This window comes from Convolutriloba macropyga, unplaced genomic scaffold (genome assembly GCF_964194025.1).
Source record: "Convolutriloba macropyga unplaced genomic scaffold, txConMacr16.3 SCAFFOLD_4007, whole genome shotgun sequence".
Taxonomy (NCBI): domain Eukaryota; kingdom Metazoa; phylum Xenacoelomorpha; order Acoela; family Convolutidae; genus Convolutriloba; species Convolutriloba macropyga.
The window spans coordinates 4,724-20,000 of NW_027453605.1; the positions used below are offsets into that span (position 1 = coordinate 4,724).

General features: G+C 44.7%; 1 non-coding gene and 1 pseudogene across 1 annotated transcript in view; both read left to right on the top strand.

Moving 5' to 3' along the window:
* The first annotated feature begins 13,349 nt into the window (after nucleotides 1-13,349).
* On the top strand, nucleotides 13,350-13,501 carry LOC142358410 (5.8S ribosomal RNA; annotated as a pseudogene).
* A 1,682-nt stretch (nucleotides 13,502-15,183) lies between these two features.
* LOC142358411 (large subunit ribosomal RNA) overlaps nucleotides 15,184-15,277 on the top strand; it is a 3,524-nt gene continuing 3,430 nt past the window's right edge. The window contains exon 1 of the ribosomal RNA XR_012761814.1: nucleotides 15,184-15,277. This exon is cut by the window's right edge and continues 3,430 nt beyond it. This is a non-coding gene — a ribosomal RNA (large subunit ribosomal RNA).

Below are 15,277 nucleotides of genomic sequence, written 5' to 3' on the forward strand. Positions count from 1 at the left end.
CTAGCTTGAGCTTGAGCTAGCTAGCTTGAGCTTGAGCTAGCTAGCTAGCTTGTGCTTGAGCTAGCTAGCTAGCTTGAGCTTGAGCTTGAGCTAGCTGGCTTGAGCTTGAGCTAGCTAGCTTGAGCTTGAGCTAGCTAGCTTGAGCTTGAGCTAGCTAGCTAGCTTGAACTTGAGCTAGCTAGCTAGCTTGAGCTTGAGCTAGCTAGCTAGCTTGAGCTTGAGCTAGCTAGCTAGCTTGAGCTTGAGCTTGAGCTAGCTAGCTTGAGCTTGAGCTTGAGCTAGCTAGCTAGCTTGAGCTTGAGCTAGCTAGCTTGAGCTTGAGCTAGCTAGCTTGAGCTTGAGCTAGCTAGCTAGCTTGAGCTTGAGCTAGCTAGCTAGCTTGAACTTGAGCTAGCTAGCTAGCTTGAGCTTGAGCTAGCTAGCTAGCTTGAGCTAGCTAGCTAGCTTGAGCTTGAGCTTGAGCTAGCTAGCTTGAGCTTGAGCTAGCTAGCTAGCTTGAGCTTGAGCTAGCTAGCTAGCTTGAGCTTGAGCCAGCTAGCTAGCTTGAGCTTGAGCTTGAGCTAGCTAGCTTGAGCTTGAGCTTGAGCTAGCTAGCTAGCTTGAGCTTGAGCTAGCTAGCTTGAGCTTGAGCTAGCTAGCTTGAGCTTGAGCTAGCTAGCAAGCTTGTGCTTGAGCTAGCTAGCTAGCTTGAGCTTGAGCTTGAGCTAGCTAGCTTGAGCTTGAGCTAGCTAGCTTGAGCTTGAGCTAGCTAGCTTGAGCTTGAGCTAGCTAGCAAGCTTGTGCTTGAGCTAGCTAGCTAGCTTGAGCTTGAGCTTGAGCTAGCTGGCTTGAGCTTGAGCTAGCTAGCTTGAGCTTGAGCTAGCTAGCTTGAGCTTGAGCTAGCTAGCTAGCTTGAACTTGAGCTAGCTAGCTAGCTTGAGCTTGAGCTAGCTAGCTAGCTTGAGCTTGAGCTAGCTAGCTAGCTTGAGCTTGAGCTTGAGCTAGCTAGCTTGAGCTTGAGCTTGAGCTAGCTAGCTAGCTGGAGCTTGAGCTAGCTAGCTTGAGCTTGAGCTAGCTAGCTTGAGCTTGAGCTAGCTAGCTAGCTTGAGCTTGAGCTAGCTAGCTAGCTTGAACTTGAGCTAGCTAGCTAGCTTGAGTTTGAGCTAGCTAGCTTGAGCTTGAGCTAGCTAGCTTGAGCTTGAGCTAGCTAGCTAGCTTGAACTTGAGCTAGCTAGCTAGCTTGAGCTTGAGCTAGCTAGCTAGCTTGAGCTTGAGCTAGCTAGCTAGCTTGAGCTTGAGCTTGAGCTAGCTAGCTTGAGCTTGAGCTTGAGCTAGCTAGCTAGCTTGAGCTTGAGCTAGCTAGCTTGAGCTTGAGCTAGCTAGCTTGAGCTTGAGCTAGCTAGCTAGCTTGAGCTTGAGCTAGCTAGCTAGCTTGAACTTGAGCTAGCTAGCTAGCTTGAGCTTGAGCTAGCTAGCTAGCTTGAGCTAGCTAGCTAGCTTGAGCTTGAGCTTGAGCTTGAGCTAGCTAGCTTGAGCTTGAGCTAGCTAGCTAGCTTGAGCTTGAGCTAGCTAGCCAGCTTGAGCTTGAGCTAGCTAGCTAGCTTGAGCTTGAGCTTGAGCTAGCTAGCTTGAGCTTGAGCTTGAGCTAGCTAGCTAGCTTGAGCTTGAGCTAGCTAGCTAGCTTGAGCTTGAGCTTGAGCTAGCTAGCTTGAGCTTGAGCTTGAGCTAGCTAGCTAGCTTGAGCTTGAGCTAGCTAGCTTGAGCTTGAGCTAGCTAGCTTGAGATTGAGCTAGCTAGCTAGCTTGTGCTTGAGCTAGCTAGCTAGCTTGAGCTTGAGCTTGAGCTAGCTGGCTTGAGCTTGAGCTAGCTAGCTTGAGCTTGAGCTAGCTAGCTTGAGCTTGAGCTAGCTAGCTAGCTTGAACTTGAGCTAGCTAGCTAGCTTGAGCTTGAGCTTGAGCTAGCTAGCTAGCTTGAGCTTGAGCTAGCTAGCTAGCTTGAGCTTGAGCTTGAGCTAGCTAGCTTGAGCTTGAGCTTGAGCTAGCTAGCTAGCTTGAGCTTGAGCTAGCTAGCTTGAGCTTGAGCTAGCTAGCTTGAGCTTGAGCTAGCTAGCTAGCTTGAGCTTGAGCTAGCTAGCTAGCTTGAACTTGAGCTAGCTAGCTAGCTTGAGCTTGAGCTAGCTAGCTAGCTTGAGCTAGCTAGCTAGCTTGAGCTTGAGCTTGAGCTTGAGCTAGCTAGCTTGAGCTTGAGCTAGCTAGCTAGCTTGAGCTTGAGCTAGCTAGCTAGCTTGAGCTTGAGCTAGCTAGCTAGCTTGAGCTTGAGCTTGAGCTAGCTAGCTTGAGCTTGAGCTTGAGCTAGCTAGCTAGCTTGAGCTTGAGCTAGCTAGCTTGAGCTTGAGCTAGCTAGCTTGAGCTTGAGCTAGCTAGCTAGCTTGAGCTTGAGCTAGCTAGCTAGCTTGAGCTTGAGCTAGCTGGCTTGAGCTTGAGCTAGATAGCTTGAGCTTGAGCTAGCTAGCTAGCTTGAGCTAGCTAGCTAGAGCTCGACCTATGAAAAGCTGCGCAAACACTTATTCTATAATAATTGCGAAAATTAAAAATTTCACAAGTGAAAAGCTGCATAAACAGTAATTCTATGTGTGGGGCATTATTAGGGGGAGGTGTCTTGTCAAAATATGGCTGGACTAAAGACCTCAACCCAGATAGGGTGGAAGGCCCTATGATCGGTCTGTTACTAATCGGTGACCGATAAAGACCTGACCAAGGCCTGTAGTAAGCTTGGTTAGGCATTACAGGAGATAACACTAAGACCGAGGGGTCTTAGAGAGCCCTCTAGCGGGGCGAATAGAGCTAGATCGAGCCTTGGGAAAGCTAGATCGAGCAGGACTGAAGCTAAAGGATAGACCGAGAGGTCTGTCTGGTCCTCCTAGAGAGGCCAAGAGAAAGTACGAGAAGCCAACTAAAGCTTGATCGGGCCTTCAGCAAGCACGACCGAGCTGTACCGGAGCTAACACTAAGACCGAGGGGTCTTAGAGAGCCCTCTAGCGGGGCGAATAGAGCTAGATCGAGCCTTGGGAAAGCTAGATCGAGCAGGACTGAAGCTAAACGATAGACCGAGAGGTCTGTCTGGTCCTCCTAGAGAGGCCAAGAGAAAAAACGAGAAGCTAACTAAAGCTTGATCGGGCCTTCAGCAAGCACGACCGAGCTGTACCGGAGCTAACACTAAGACCGAGGGGTCTTAGAGAGCCCTCTAGCGGGGCGAATAGAGCTTGATCAAGCCTTGGGCAAGCTAGATCGAGCAGGACTGAAGCTAAGCAAGAGACCGAGAGGTCTGTCTGGTCCTCCTAGAGAGGCCAAGAGAAAGTACGAGAAGCCAACTAAAGCTTGATCGGGCCTTCAGCAAGCACGACCGAGCTGTACCGGAGCTAACACTAAGACCGAGGGGTCTTAGAGAGCCCTCTAGCGGGGCGAATAGAGCTAGATCGAGCCTTGGGAAAGCTAGATCGAGCAGGACTGAAGCTAAACGATAGACCGAGAGGTCTGTCTGGTCCTCCTAGAGAGGCCAAGAGAAAGTACGAGAAGCTAACTAAAGCTTGATCGCGCCTTCAGCAAGCACGATTGAGCAAGACCGGAGCTAACACTAAGACCGAAGTGTCTTAGAGAGCCCTCTGGTGGGGCGAATAGAGCTAGATCGAGCCTTGGGAAAGCTAGATCGAGTAAGATTGAAGCTGAAAGAGTGTCAGAGGAGCAAATGAACCTCCAAAAAGTGAAAATCAAATTTTAGAAAAAACACAAGTTAAATACTGCATGGACAGTATTTCTATGTGTGGGGCATTATTAGGGGGAGGTGTCTTGTCAAAATATGGCTGGACTAAAGACCTCAACCCGGATAGGGTGGAAGGCCCCATGATCGGTCTGTTACTAATCGGTGACCGATAAAGACCTGACCAAGGCCTGTAGTAAGCTTGGTTAGGCATTACAGGAGTTAACACTAAGACCGAGGGGTCTTAGAGAGCCCTCTAGCGGGGCGAATAGAGCTAGATCGAGCCTTGGGAAAGCTAGATCGAGCAGGACTGAAGCTAAGCAAGAGACCGAAAGGTCTGTCTGGTCCTCCTAGAGAGGCCAAGAGAAAGTACGAGAAGCTAACTAAAGCTTGATCAGGCCTTCAGCAAGCACGACCGAGCTGTACCGGAGCTAACACTAAGACCGAGGGGTCTTAGAGAGCCCTCTAGCAGGGCGAATAGATCTAGATCGAGCCTTGGGAAAGCTAGATCGAGCAGGACTGAAGCTAAACGATAGACCGAGAGGTCTGTCTGGTCCTCCTAGAGAGGCCAAGAGAAAGTACGAGAAGCTAACTAAAGCTTGATCGGGCCTTCAGCAAGCACGACCGAGCTGTACCGGAGCTAACACTAAGACCGAGGGGTCTTAGAGAGCCCTCTAGCAGGGCGAATAGAGCTAGATCGAGCCTTGGGAAAGCTAGATCAAGCAGGACTGAAGCTAAACGATAGACCGAGAGGTCTGTCTGGTCCTCCTATAGAGGCCAAGAGAAAGTACGAGAATCTAACTAAAGCTTGATCGGGCCTTCAGCAAGCACGACCGAGCTGTACCGGAGCTAACACTAAGACCGAGGGGTCTTAGAGAGCCCTCTAGCAGGGCGAATAGAGCTAGATCGAGCCTTGGGAAAGCTAGATCGAGCAGGACTGAAGCTAAACGATAGACCGAGAGGTCTGTCTGGTCCTCCTAGAGAGGCCAAGAGGAAGTACGAGAAGCTAACTAAAGCTTGATCGCGCCTTCAGCAAGCACGATTGAGCAAGACCGGAGCTAACACTAAGACCGAAGTGTCTTAGAGAGCCCTCTAGTGGGGCGAATAGAGCTAGATCGAGCCTTGGGAAAGCTAGATCGAGTAAGATTGAAGCTGAAAGAGTGTCAGAGGAGCAAATGAACCTCCAAAAAGTGAAAATCAAATTTTAGAAAAAAACACAAGTTAAATACTGCATGGACAGTAATTCTATGTGTGGGGCATTATTAGGGAGAGGTGTCTTGTCAAAATATGGCTGGACTAAAGACCTCAACCCGGATAGGGTGGAAGGCCCTATGATTGGTCTGTTACTAATCGGTGACCGATAAAGACCTGACCAAGGCCTGTAGTAAGCTTGGTTAGGCATTACAGAAGATAACACTAAGACCGAGGGGTCTTAGAGAGCCCTCTAGCGGGGCGAATAGAGCTTGATCAAGCCTTGGGCAAGCTAGATCGAGCAGGACTGAAGCTAAACGATAGACCGAGAGGTCTGTCTGGTCCTCCTAGAGAGGCCAAGAGAAAGTACGAGAATCTAACTAAAGCTGGGTCGGGCCTTCAGCAAGCACGACCGAGCAGTACCGGAGCTAACACTAAGACCGAGGGGTCTTAGAGAGCCCTCTATGGGGCGAATAGAGCTAGATCGAGCCTTGGGAAAGCTAGATCGAGCAGGACTGAAGCTAAACGATAAACCGAAAGGTCTGACGGGTCCTCATAAGAGGCATGGAGAAAGATCTGATACTAAAGTACCTCTCGGAAGTAATAAAATATGCCTGATGAAGCCGGGTATGATGTTTGTTGTTTGATGGCATTCATCGATTAGGTCTGGTGGATTCCCCATTACTCCGAGTGGTACTAGTAGAGGCTCCTACAGGGGTGAGCAAAGCGAGATCAAGCCTTAGGCAAGCTAGATCGAGCAGAACTGAAGCTGAAAAGCAAAATAAATGACAGGTCTGTCCAAATCAATAAACTTGAAATCCAGTGTGGTCACCACGGGTCACGAGGTGAATTCCTAGCGATTGTCTGCTGAACGTATAGGAAGGCCCGAAACGAACGATAATTTCATTGCACAGTGGAGATACTATACGTTCAGGAGTAGCATACATCGGGTTTGATCTATGATCATGTCTGGTCTCCGAGGATCCACCGGGTTACCAACTGGCACCGCTGTACTGGGTGTAAAACTGGGCCACCTGAAGTCCCGGGTGTAAAACTAGGTGCCTCTGTGCCAAAGTAGCGGCTTGCGTAGTGCATTATGCCTCCGGCTTGCGAAATGGTTATAAGCAATAACAACAGGACGCCGCGGGGTGTTCACTTAAAGGAGTAACGTTCTCTCAAGGGAGGGGATCTAAAAATCTTGATAAAACATTTATTCTATGCAAAATTTGTGCGCAAATTTTGCAAAGTAAAAAGCTGCACTGTAGCAAATTCTATGTGTGTAGCATTATTAGGGAAGTGTTGTTTGATGGCACCTCTCTACTTGATGCACCAAAGAACTACCTTGATGGCTCATGACCGCTGGTAATCTGTCGTCGCTAGTAGTTCGGAACTGAGAACAAATATGTTCGCAAATTACAACAATTATACAGCATATTGCTGAATAAAGCAGAACCGAATAATACTCAGTGACTTTACACCAAGACTGACTAATGTCTGGATTGTATCGTCCTACTCGAGTAAGGCGAAGAAAAGCTAGAAAGATACGCTTTTCACAAAGCAGGCTTAATGCATGCAAACCAAGGAGGAAGGAGTGATGCCCCTCCTTATAATAAGCAGAACCAAATAAAGAACAGACAGCATCATCTGTACAGTGACCAAGAAGAGGTGAAACTTCTGTATGTGAAAAGGCAATTTGAGCGAGATTTATTAGCAGACTAGTATTATGTTGTTTCTAGTAGGCGAAAGCCGAAACATCAACATGTGAAAATCTGATATTAAATCCTCAATCATTTTCCCTAGTATTATACAGCTATGAGTAACCTTAATTGGACACGGCAATTATTGCTGACCGGTGAAACTTTCGCATGGGAAAGACACACACACTTCTTGACAAAGCAATAAGTATTATGCTGTTTCTAGTACGCGAAAGCAGAAACATCAGCATGTGAAAGTTGTGAAGTTGAAGAATTTTTGTGTTGAGTACGATGTTGTTACTAGTAACCATGTCGACAGCTGAGAACTGTTCTCTAACCAATAGAAGGTGAAACTTCTGTATGTGAAAAGGCAATTTGAGCGAGATTTCTTAGCAGCTAGTATTATGTTGTTTCTAGTAGGCGAAAGCCGAAACATCAACATGTGAAAATCTGATATTAAATCCTCAATCATTTTCCCTAGTATTATACAGCTACTAGTAGCCGTAATTGGTCAGGGAAACATTGTTGACCGGTGAAACTTCACATGGGAAAGACACACAAATTACTTGACAAAACAATAAGTATTATGCTGTTTCTAGTATGCGAAAGCAGAAACATCAGCATGTGAAAGTTGTGAAGTTGAAAAGTTTTTGTGTTGAGTACGGTGTTGTTACTAGTAACCATGTCGACAGCTGGAAAGCTGTTCTCTAACCAATAAAAGGTAAAAACTTCTGTATCTGAAGAGGCGGCGTGATTGAGATTTTTAACAGACTAGTATTATGTTGTTTCTAGTAGGCGAGAGCCGAAACATCGACATGTGAACATCTGGTTTTTAAATCATGAGTCAATTCTCCCTAGTATGATACAGTTGTTAGCCGGTATTGGTAACAGTAGAACAGAGATTTGGAGGGCAAAACCTGCTCATGGGAAATGCTCACAGAGCGCTATCTACCAGTACACATAGTATTATGCTGTTTCTAGTACGCGCGAGCCGAAACATCAGCATGTGAAATGTGTAATCGTGGGTAACTCTAAGTGTGTAGAGTACTGTGTAGTAACTAGTAGCCATGTCAAAGCATGCATTGAAACTCTTCGTGATTTAAAAAGCTCAAAGCAAGATTGACGAGGCCGCAAGGCTATGTCTTTCTAAATTCGAACAAATCGAAAGATTGTTCAAAGTACAATTAAACTGATTGATCCTGTCAGTTGCCATATGCTTGTCTGAAAGACTAAGCCATGCATGTGCAAGCGAAGCTTGAAAAAGTGGAACCGCGAATGGCTCATTAAATCAGTTACTATCTATTAGTTGATTTGCAAGCTAAATGAATAACTGCGGTAACCCTGCAGCTAATGCATGCTGATTGTCCGACACTGTCGGAGACTTTTACAAGACTACACCTGGGTGATTTGCTAAGTACAGACACATCCCGTGATGAGTCCTAGTAACTGAAAGATCCCAGATAGCTTCGGCTTGGGGACGGAACTTCCGAATTTCTGACCTATCAACCTATGATGGTAGTGTAACGGACTACCATGGTTGTGACGGGTAACGGGGAATCAGGGTTCGATTCCGGAGAGGGAGCCTTAGAAACGGCTACCACATCCAAGGAAGGCAGCAGGCACGCAAATTACCCACTCTCCGCACGAGGAGGTAGTGACTAGAAATAATGATATGAACCTTTATGGTTTGTAATCAGAATGGAATGGACTTAAAAGCTCCATTGATGAACGAGTAGAGGGCAAGTCTGGTGCCAGCAGCCGCGGTAATACCAGCCTCTACAAGCGTATGCAATAGTTGCTGCGTTTAAAAAGCTCATAGTTGGATCTGTTTGAGTAGAACGGCAACATGGTCTTCAGTTAAATCTGTTGACTCGTTCCGCTCATCCTTCGCATCGAAGAAATAGTTTGCACTTAAATGTGACGAACTGTGGAAACGGTGTTTTCACCCTGAGAAAATTAGAGTGTTCAAAGCATCCTTTGGGATCGAATAATAAAGCATGGAATAATGGAGAATGACCCGCTACTCGATTGATGCCGGTTGGCTGAGTGCGGTAATGATTGAAAGGAACAGACGGGGGCATTTGTATTGCTACGTTAGAGGTGAAATTCTTGGATCGTGGCAAGACAAACTACTGCGAAAGCATTTGCCAAGAATGTTTTCATTAATCAAGAACGAAAGTCAGAGTATTGAAGAGGATTAGATACCCTCGTAATTCTGACCATAAACTATACCAACCTACAATTTGTCAAAGTCGATCTTGACTTGGCAAGAGATTAACCGGGAAACCAAAGTTTATTGGTTCCGGGGGAAGTATGGTTGCAAAATCGAAACTTAAAGGAATTGACGGAAGGGCACCACCAGGAGTGGAGCCTGCGGCTTAATTTGACTCAACACGGGAAAACTCACCCGGTCCAGACATCTTAAGGATTGACAGATTGAATATCTTTCATGATTATATGGGCGGTGGTGCATGGCCGTTCTTAGTTAGTGGAGTGATCTGTCTGGTTAATTCCGATAACGAACGAGATCTTCTCCATCTAAATAATGAAATTCACTATATGTGAATTCAAACACTTCTTAGAGGAACTATGCGGAATTAAATACCGCAGATGAAGTGAGGCTATAACAGGTCTGTGATGCCCTTAGATGTTCTGGACTGCACGCGCGCTACACTGTGTACTTTTAGATTGAGTACTCAGCCCTTGGTCCGAAATGGACTGGGCAATCAGAGAAAAGTACAGCGCTTCAAGGGGATCGTCTGTTGTAACTTGCAGACGTGAACCAGGAATTCCTGGTACTTATGAGTCAACAACTCATAGGGATTACGTCCCTGCCCTTTGTACACACCGCCCGTCGCTACTACTGATTGGATAGTTAAGCAAGAATTGCAAATTCCTACTGTTGGGACTTCGGTCTCCGGCAACGGGATGAAGCGGATCGAGCTTAATTGTCTAGAGGAAGTAAAAGTCGTAACAAGGTTTCCGTAGGGGAACCTGCGGAAGGATCAGTGATTGATTCCTTCGGGCATGGCTGCTGGTAGAGGCCATGTCTGTAGTGCGCATGACGCTCTGTCGCTAGAGATTGCTTGGCAACCAATCTCGAATTATGTATCGAGCTCAAAAACTACTTGTGTGGATACATAGTTCAGCAGTCATGGCAAGGGACTGCTTAAAGGGAGACTAGTTAGCAAAAGCAGCCTAGCAGAACTGCAGCTATCTAGATCTCAGAAGCTGGGTTATAGAAGCCCAGCTATAGACTTGTGAATGAGAAAGGCCTAAAAAGGTCCACAAGTCGCGTGGTTAGAACCGACACGCAAAAATCCCAGCGAGTGACAGAGCGTTGCGCTGTTCAGTGGGAAAGAGTTGAGCTACTCGGGGCGCCCACTGAACTTGCTCCGAGCCAAAGGCTCGAAAAAACACAGCTTAGCCTCAGATCCTTTACATAGAAGGCTAGCTAAAATAAACTTACCTTGGACGAGGGTAAAGTTTAGTCAGTTCTTAGGGGAGAGTAATCCACAGCTTCTCGCCCTCTGAACATTCTCCCAGATATGTAGGTCTGGGAGAGTCTCCTCCTGTTCTTCGGAATCTGGAGGTAGACAAAGACAGTACGATACGATCTTGCATCGGGATGACTAACCGATAATGATCATAATCTGACAATTTTTCCGGCTTGAGGCACCGGAGTCAGATTAAAGACACATACTGAACTAAAGGCGTATGTGCAAAGCTTGTCGGAGTGTAGAGAGTCAAGCTGAGTTGACTCGTCACGTGGTGATGACAACAGCCATGTGCAAAACACTCACAACTTTATCGTCTATGTGGAAAAGGTTGCTAACAGCGCTCTCTATGAGAGGCCCTCGCATATAACTATACGAGGAAAAGGCGATAGAGTTGTTTGAATGTGGGGCAGGTTCATCGACAAGCTAAGTTGATCACATTCTTGTTGTGGCATCCTACTAGAATTGGTCACGGTCTGCACCAACTCTCCCCAAGTTGGCCAGACTTAAAACTAGAAATAAGGTTTGCAGCTATGTGAACCTAGAAACTGTAAAGGAGTTGAAAGAACTTAAAGGAATTGAAAGAGGCCTTGAGGTATATCCTCTTGGTAAAGACCCACAAAAGCTCACAAAAGTGGCTTCGAAGGGCAAAACTGGTTCATCCAAAACAATTGGAGAGCTTAAAGCAGAACCAATTCGAATGAAACACTATTGGTGAAACTTCATCATGAGAACGTCACAAGCTGATCACGCTCTATGATATGACTAGTATTATGTTGCTTCTAGTAGGCTAAGCGCAAGCCGAAACATCAACATGTGAAAGTCGTAGAATTTTGCAATCAAACTGTGGCTAGTACTGTGATGTTACTAGTAACCTGGTGTTCCGTCATATGGCCAAGAGAGCATTTGAAGGCGAAACTTCTGCATGGGAAAGCTGCATCATGATCAAAATTTTATATCGAGTATTATGTTGACGTTAGTAGGCCTTGGCCGAAAACGCAGCATGTGAAAGGTATAGATAAAAGTTATTGTTGCAGTCAGTACTGTGTAGTTACTAGTAGCTGGATTTAAGCTCAAAATGAGACACTGTTGGTGAAACTTCATCATGAGAATGTCACAAGCTGATCAAGCTCTATGATATGACTAGTATTATGTTGCTTCTAGTAGGCTAAGCGCAAGCCGAAACATCAACATGTGAAAGTCGTAGAATTTTGCGATCAAATTGTGGCTAGTACTGTGATGTTACTAGTAACCTTGTGTTACGTCATATGGCCAAGAGAGCATTTGAAGGCGAAACTTCTGCATGGGGAAGCTGCATCATGAACAAAAGTTTATATCGAGTATTATGTTGACATTAGTAGGCCCTGGCCGAAAGCGCAGCATGTGAAAGGTATAGATAAAAGTTATCGTTGCAGTCAGTACTGTGTAGTTACTAGTAGCTGGATTTAAGCTCGAAATGAGACACTGTTGGTGAAACTTCATCATGAGAACGTCACAAGCTGATCACGCTCCATGATATGACTAGTATTATGTTGCTTCTAGTAGGCTAAGCGCAAGCCGAAACATCAACATGTGAAAGTCGTAGAATTTTGCGATCAAATTGTGGCTAGTACTGTGATGTTACTAGTAACCTTGTGTTACGTCATATGGCCAAGAGAGCATTTTGAAGGCGAAACTTCTGCATGGGGAAGCTGCATCATGAACAAAAGTTTATATCGAGTATTATGTTGACGTTAGTAGGCCCTGGCCGAAAGCGCAGCATGTGAAAGGTATAGATAAAAGTTAGCGTTGCAGTCAGTACTGTGTAGTTACTAGTAGCTGGATTTAAGCTCGAAATGAGACACTGTTGGTGAAACTTCATCATGAGAACGTCACAAGCTGATCACGCTCTATGATATGACTAGTATTATGTTGCTTCTAGTAGGCTAAGCGCAAGCCGAAACATCAACATGTGAAAGTCGTAGAATTTTGCAATCAAACTGTGGCTAGTACTGTGATGTTACTAGTAACCTTTTCTTACGTCATATGGCCAAGAGAGCATTTGAAGGCGAAACTTCTGCATGGGGAAGCTGCATCATGAACAAAAGTTTATATCGAGTATTATGTTGACGTTAGTAGGCCCTGGCCGAAAGCGCAGGCATGTGAAGGTATAGATAAAAGTTATCGTTGCAGTCAGTACTGTGTAGTTACTAGTAGCTGGGATTTTAAGCTCGAAGTGAGACACTGTTGGTGAAACTTCATCATGAGAACGTCACAAGCTGATCACGCTCTATGATATGACTAGTATTATGTTGCTTATAGTAGGCTAAGCGCAAGCCGAAACATCAACATGTGAAAGTCGTAGAATTTTGCGATCAAATTGTGGCTAGTACTGTGATGTTACTAGTAACCTTGTGTTACGTCATATGGCCAAGAGAGCATTTGAAGGCGAAACTTCTGCATGGGGAAGCTGCATCATGAACAAAAGTTTATATCGAGTATTATGTTGACGTTAGTAGGCCCTGGCCGAAAGCGCAGCATGTGAAAGGTATAGATAAAAGTTAGCGTTGCAGTCAGTACTGTGTAGTTACTAGTAGCTGGATTTAAGCTCGAAATGAGACACTGTTGGTGAAACTTCATCATGAGAACGTCACAAGCTGATCACGCTCTATGATATGACTAGTATTATGTTGCTTCTAGTAGGCTAAGCGCAAGCCGAAACATCAACATGTGAAAGTCGTAGAATTTTGCAATCAAACTGTGGCTAGTACTGTGATGTTACTAGTAACCTTTTCTTACGTCATATGGCCAAGAGAGCATTTGAAGGCGAAACTTCTGCATGGGGAAGCTGCATCATGAACAAAAGTTTATATCGAGTATTATGTTGACGTTAGTAGGCCCTGGCCGAAAGCGCAGCATGTGAAAGGTATAGATAAAAGTTATCGTTGCAGTCAGTACTGTGTAGTTACTAGTAGCTGGATTTAAGCTCGAAGTGAGACACTGTTGGTGAAACTTCATCATGAGAACGTCACAAGCTGATCACGCTCTATGATATGACTAGTATTATGTTGCTTATAGTAGGCTAAGCGCAAGCCGAAACATCAACATGTGAAAGTCGTAGAATTTTGCGATCAAACTGTGGCTAGTACTTTGATGATGCTTGTAGCCAACCGAATTGGTTGAAAAGCCCAATAAGTAAGCTAACTTGGGAGAGCTTGTTGGAAACCAAATGCTACTAGATTGGTCCAAATACATCCTTCAACAGGGGATCACTTGGCTCGCTTTACGAAGAGGAGCACAGCTATATGTGTTAATTCGGTATGAATCGCAAGATTTGTTTACCGACCTCTCTAACGCAAAAGGCGGTCTCGGCTTCGGCTGTTGACTGCGTCCGATTCAGGGTTATATAACTCTCGATTGAACACATTGATGTTCTATGTTGGTGCTTCAATAAAATTGGAACACTTAAAGCAGAACCGATTCAAATAATAGCATTCTGATCAATGATTGCATTCCTTGATCAAGAACTGCTGGAGTCATTGTGATGGCGAATTTTCTTCATAAGAAAATTGCAAAGAGACGGAACTTAATGAGACTAGTATTATGTTGTTTCTAGTAAGCGGAAGCTGAAACAGCAACATGTGAAAATCAAGTTTTGTTCAATGATCTCGAGGCGATAAGTACTATGAAGCAACTAGTAGCCTAAGCATGACTCAGATTTGAGACAGTCAAAAAGACTGGCGAAACTTCTTCACATGAAAGTTACATAGAGAACTACAAATGTATACAGCGAGTATTATGTTGTTTCTAGTAGGCGAAAGCTGAAACATCAACATGTGAAAGTTGTCTGCAAACTGTAGAACGATATGTGATTAGTACTGTGCTGTTACTAGTAGCCAGTCTGACTGTAGAAGCCAAGACAAAGGGAAACTAATGCATCTGAAAAGGACAAGTTATGGAAAGGTATGCACGATAAGTATTATGTTGTTTCTAGTAAGCGGCAGCTGAAACATCAACATGTGAACGTCGTTGTGTACAGTAACCTAGAACTATATAGTCCTTAGTAACGTGCATTTACTAGTACCTGTAATTGGTATTCAGACTCAGGCAGTTTGGAATAGTTTGGCAAAGATGCACCAGAGAAAACTGGGATTTGATACAGAAATTGTTGAATACAAGTATTATGCTGCTTCTAGTAGGTTGAATCCGAAACATCAGCATGTGAAAATTGAAAACATTTCTGGTTCGAATTGTCACAAGTATTTGGTGATCTGAGTAGCCAAACTCACTACAACGCCAATTGAAGGCAAAAATTCTCAACGGAAAAGCTATTCTCATTGAATGAGCTAACAAGACGAGTATTATGTTGCTTCTAGTAGGCGAAAGCCAAAACATCAACATGTGAAAGTCTTGCTGAACAAATTTAATGTTGTTGAGCTCAGTACCGTGTGAATTAGTAGCCATAATTGGCGAGCGAAAATTGAACTGGCGAAACTTCGTCTTTGGAAAATTGCAGATGCCGAGCACTTATTTTGCAACGAGTATTATGTTGACTGTAGTAAGCGAAAGCCGAAACAGCAACATGTTGAAAGCTGTTGAAATTTGTGGTCATTTTGCAATAAGTACAAGGAGTGTAACTAGTAGCCAGGTCAAAATTTGGGATAAGAATGAGCAAAAATTCTGCATGAGAACAGTTGAAATTATGAAACTAAATTACAAAGACTAGTATTATGTTGTTTCGAGTACGCGAAAGCGGAAACATCAACATGTGAACGTTTGTAACGAAGTTTCGTTAATTTTCAGCCTAGTACTGAGCAAGAACGAGTAGCCTCATCTCCAATCCCACGCAAAATGTAGTGAAATATGTGAGTGAACCTTATTCACGGTGAGGGTTTCCCGAGGTCTGTATTGCAGCGAGTATTATGTTTGCTTCTAGTAAGCGAAAGCTGAAACAACAACATTTGAAAGTTGGAATTAATGACTGAATGGAAACTTCGACCTGTGTTTGATAGTAGTAGCGAACAAAACTGCTGAATCGGTTTCTGTCTCATATTGGTCAGTGAACCAATTAAGAGACAATCAACTACATAACCTGAATTGGGCGAGAGAACCCCCTTAACTTAAGCATATCAGTAAGGGGAGGAAAAGAAATCAACTGAGAATCCCTTAGTAATGGCGAAT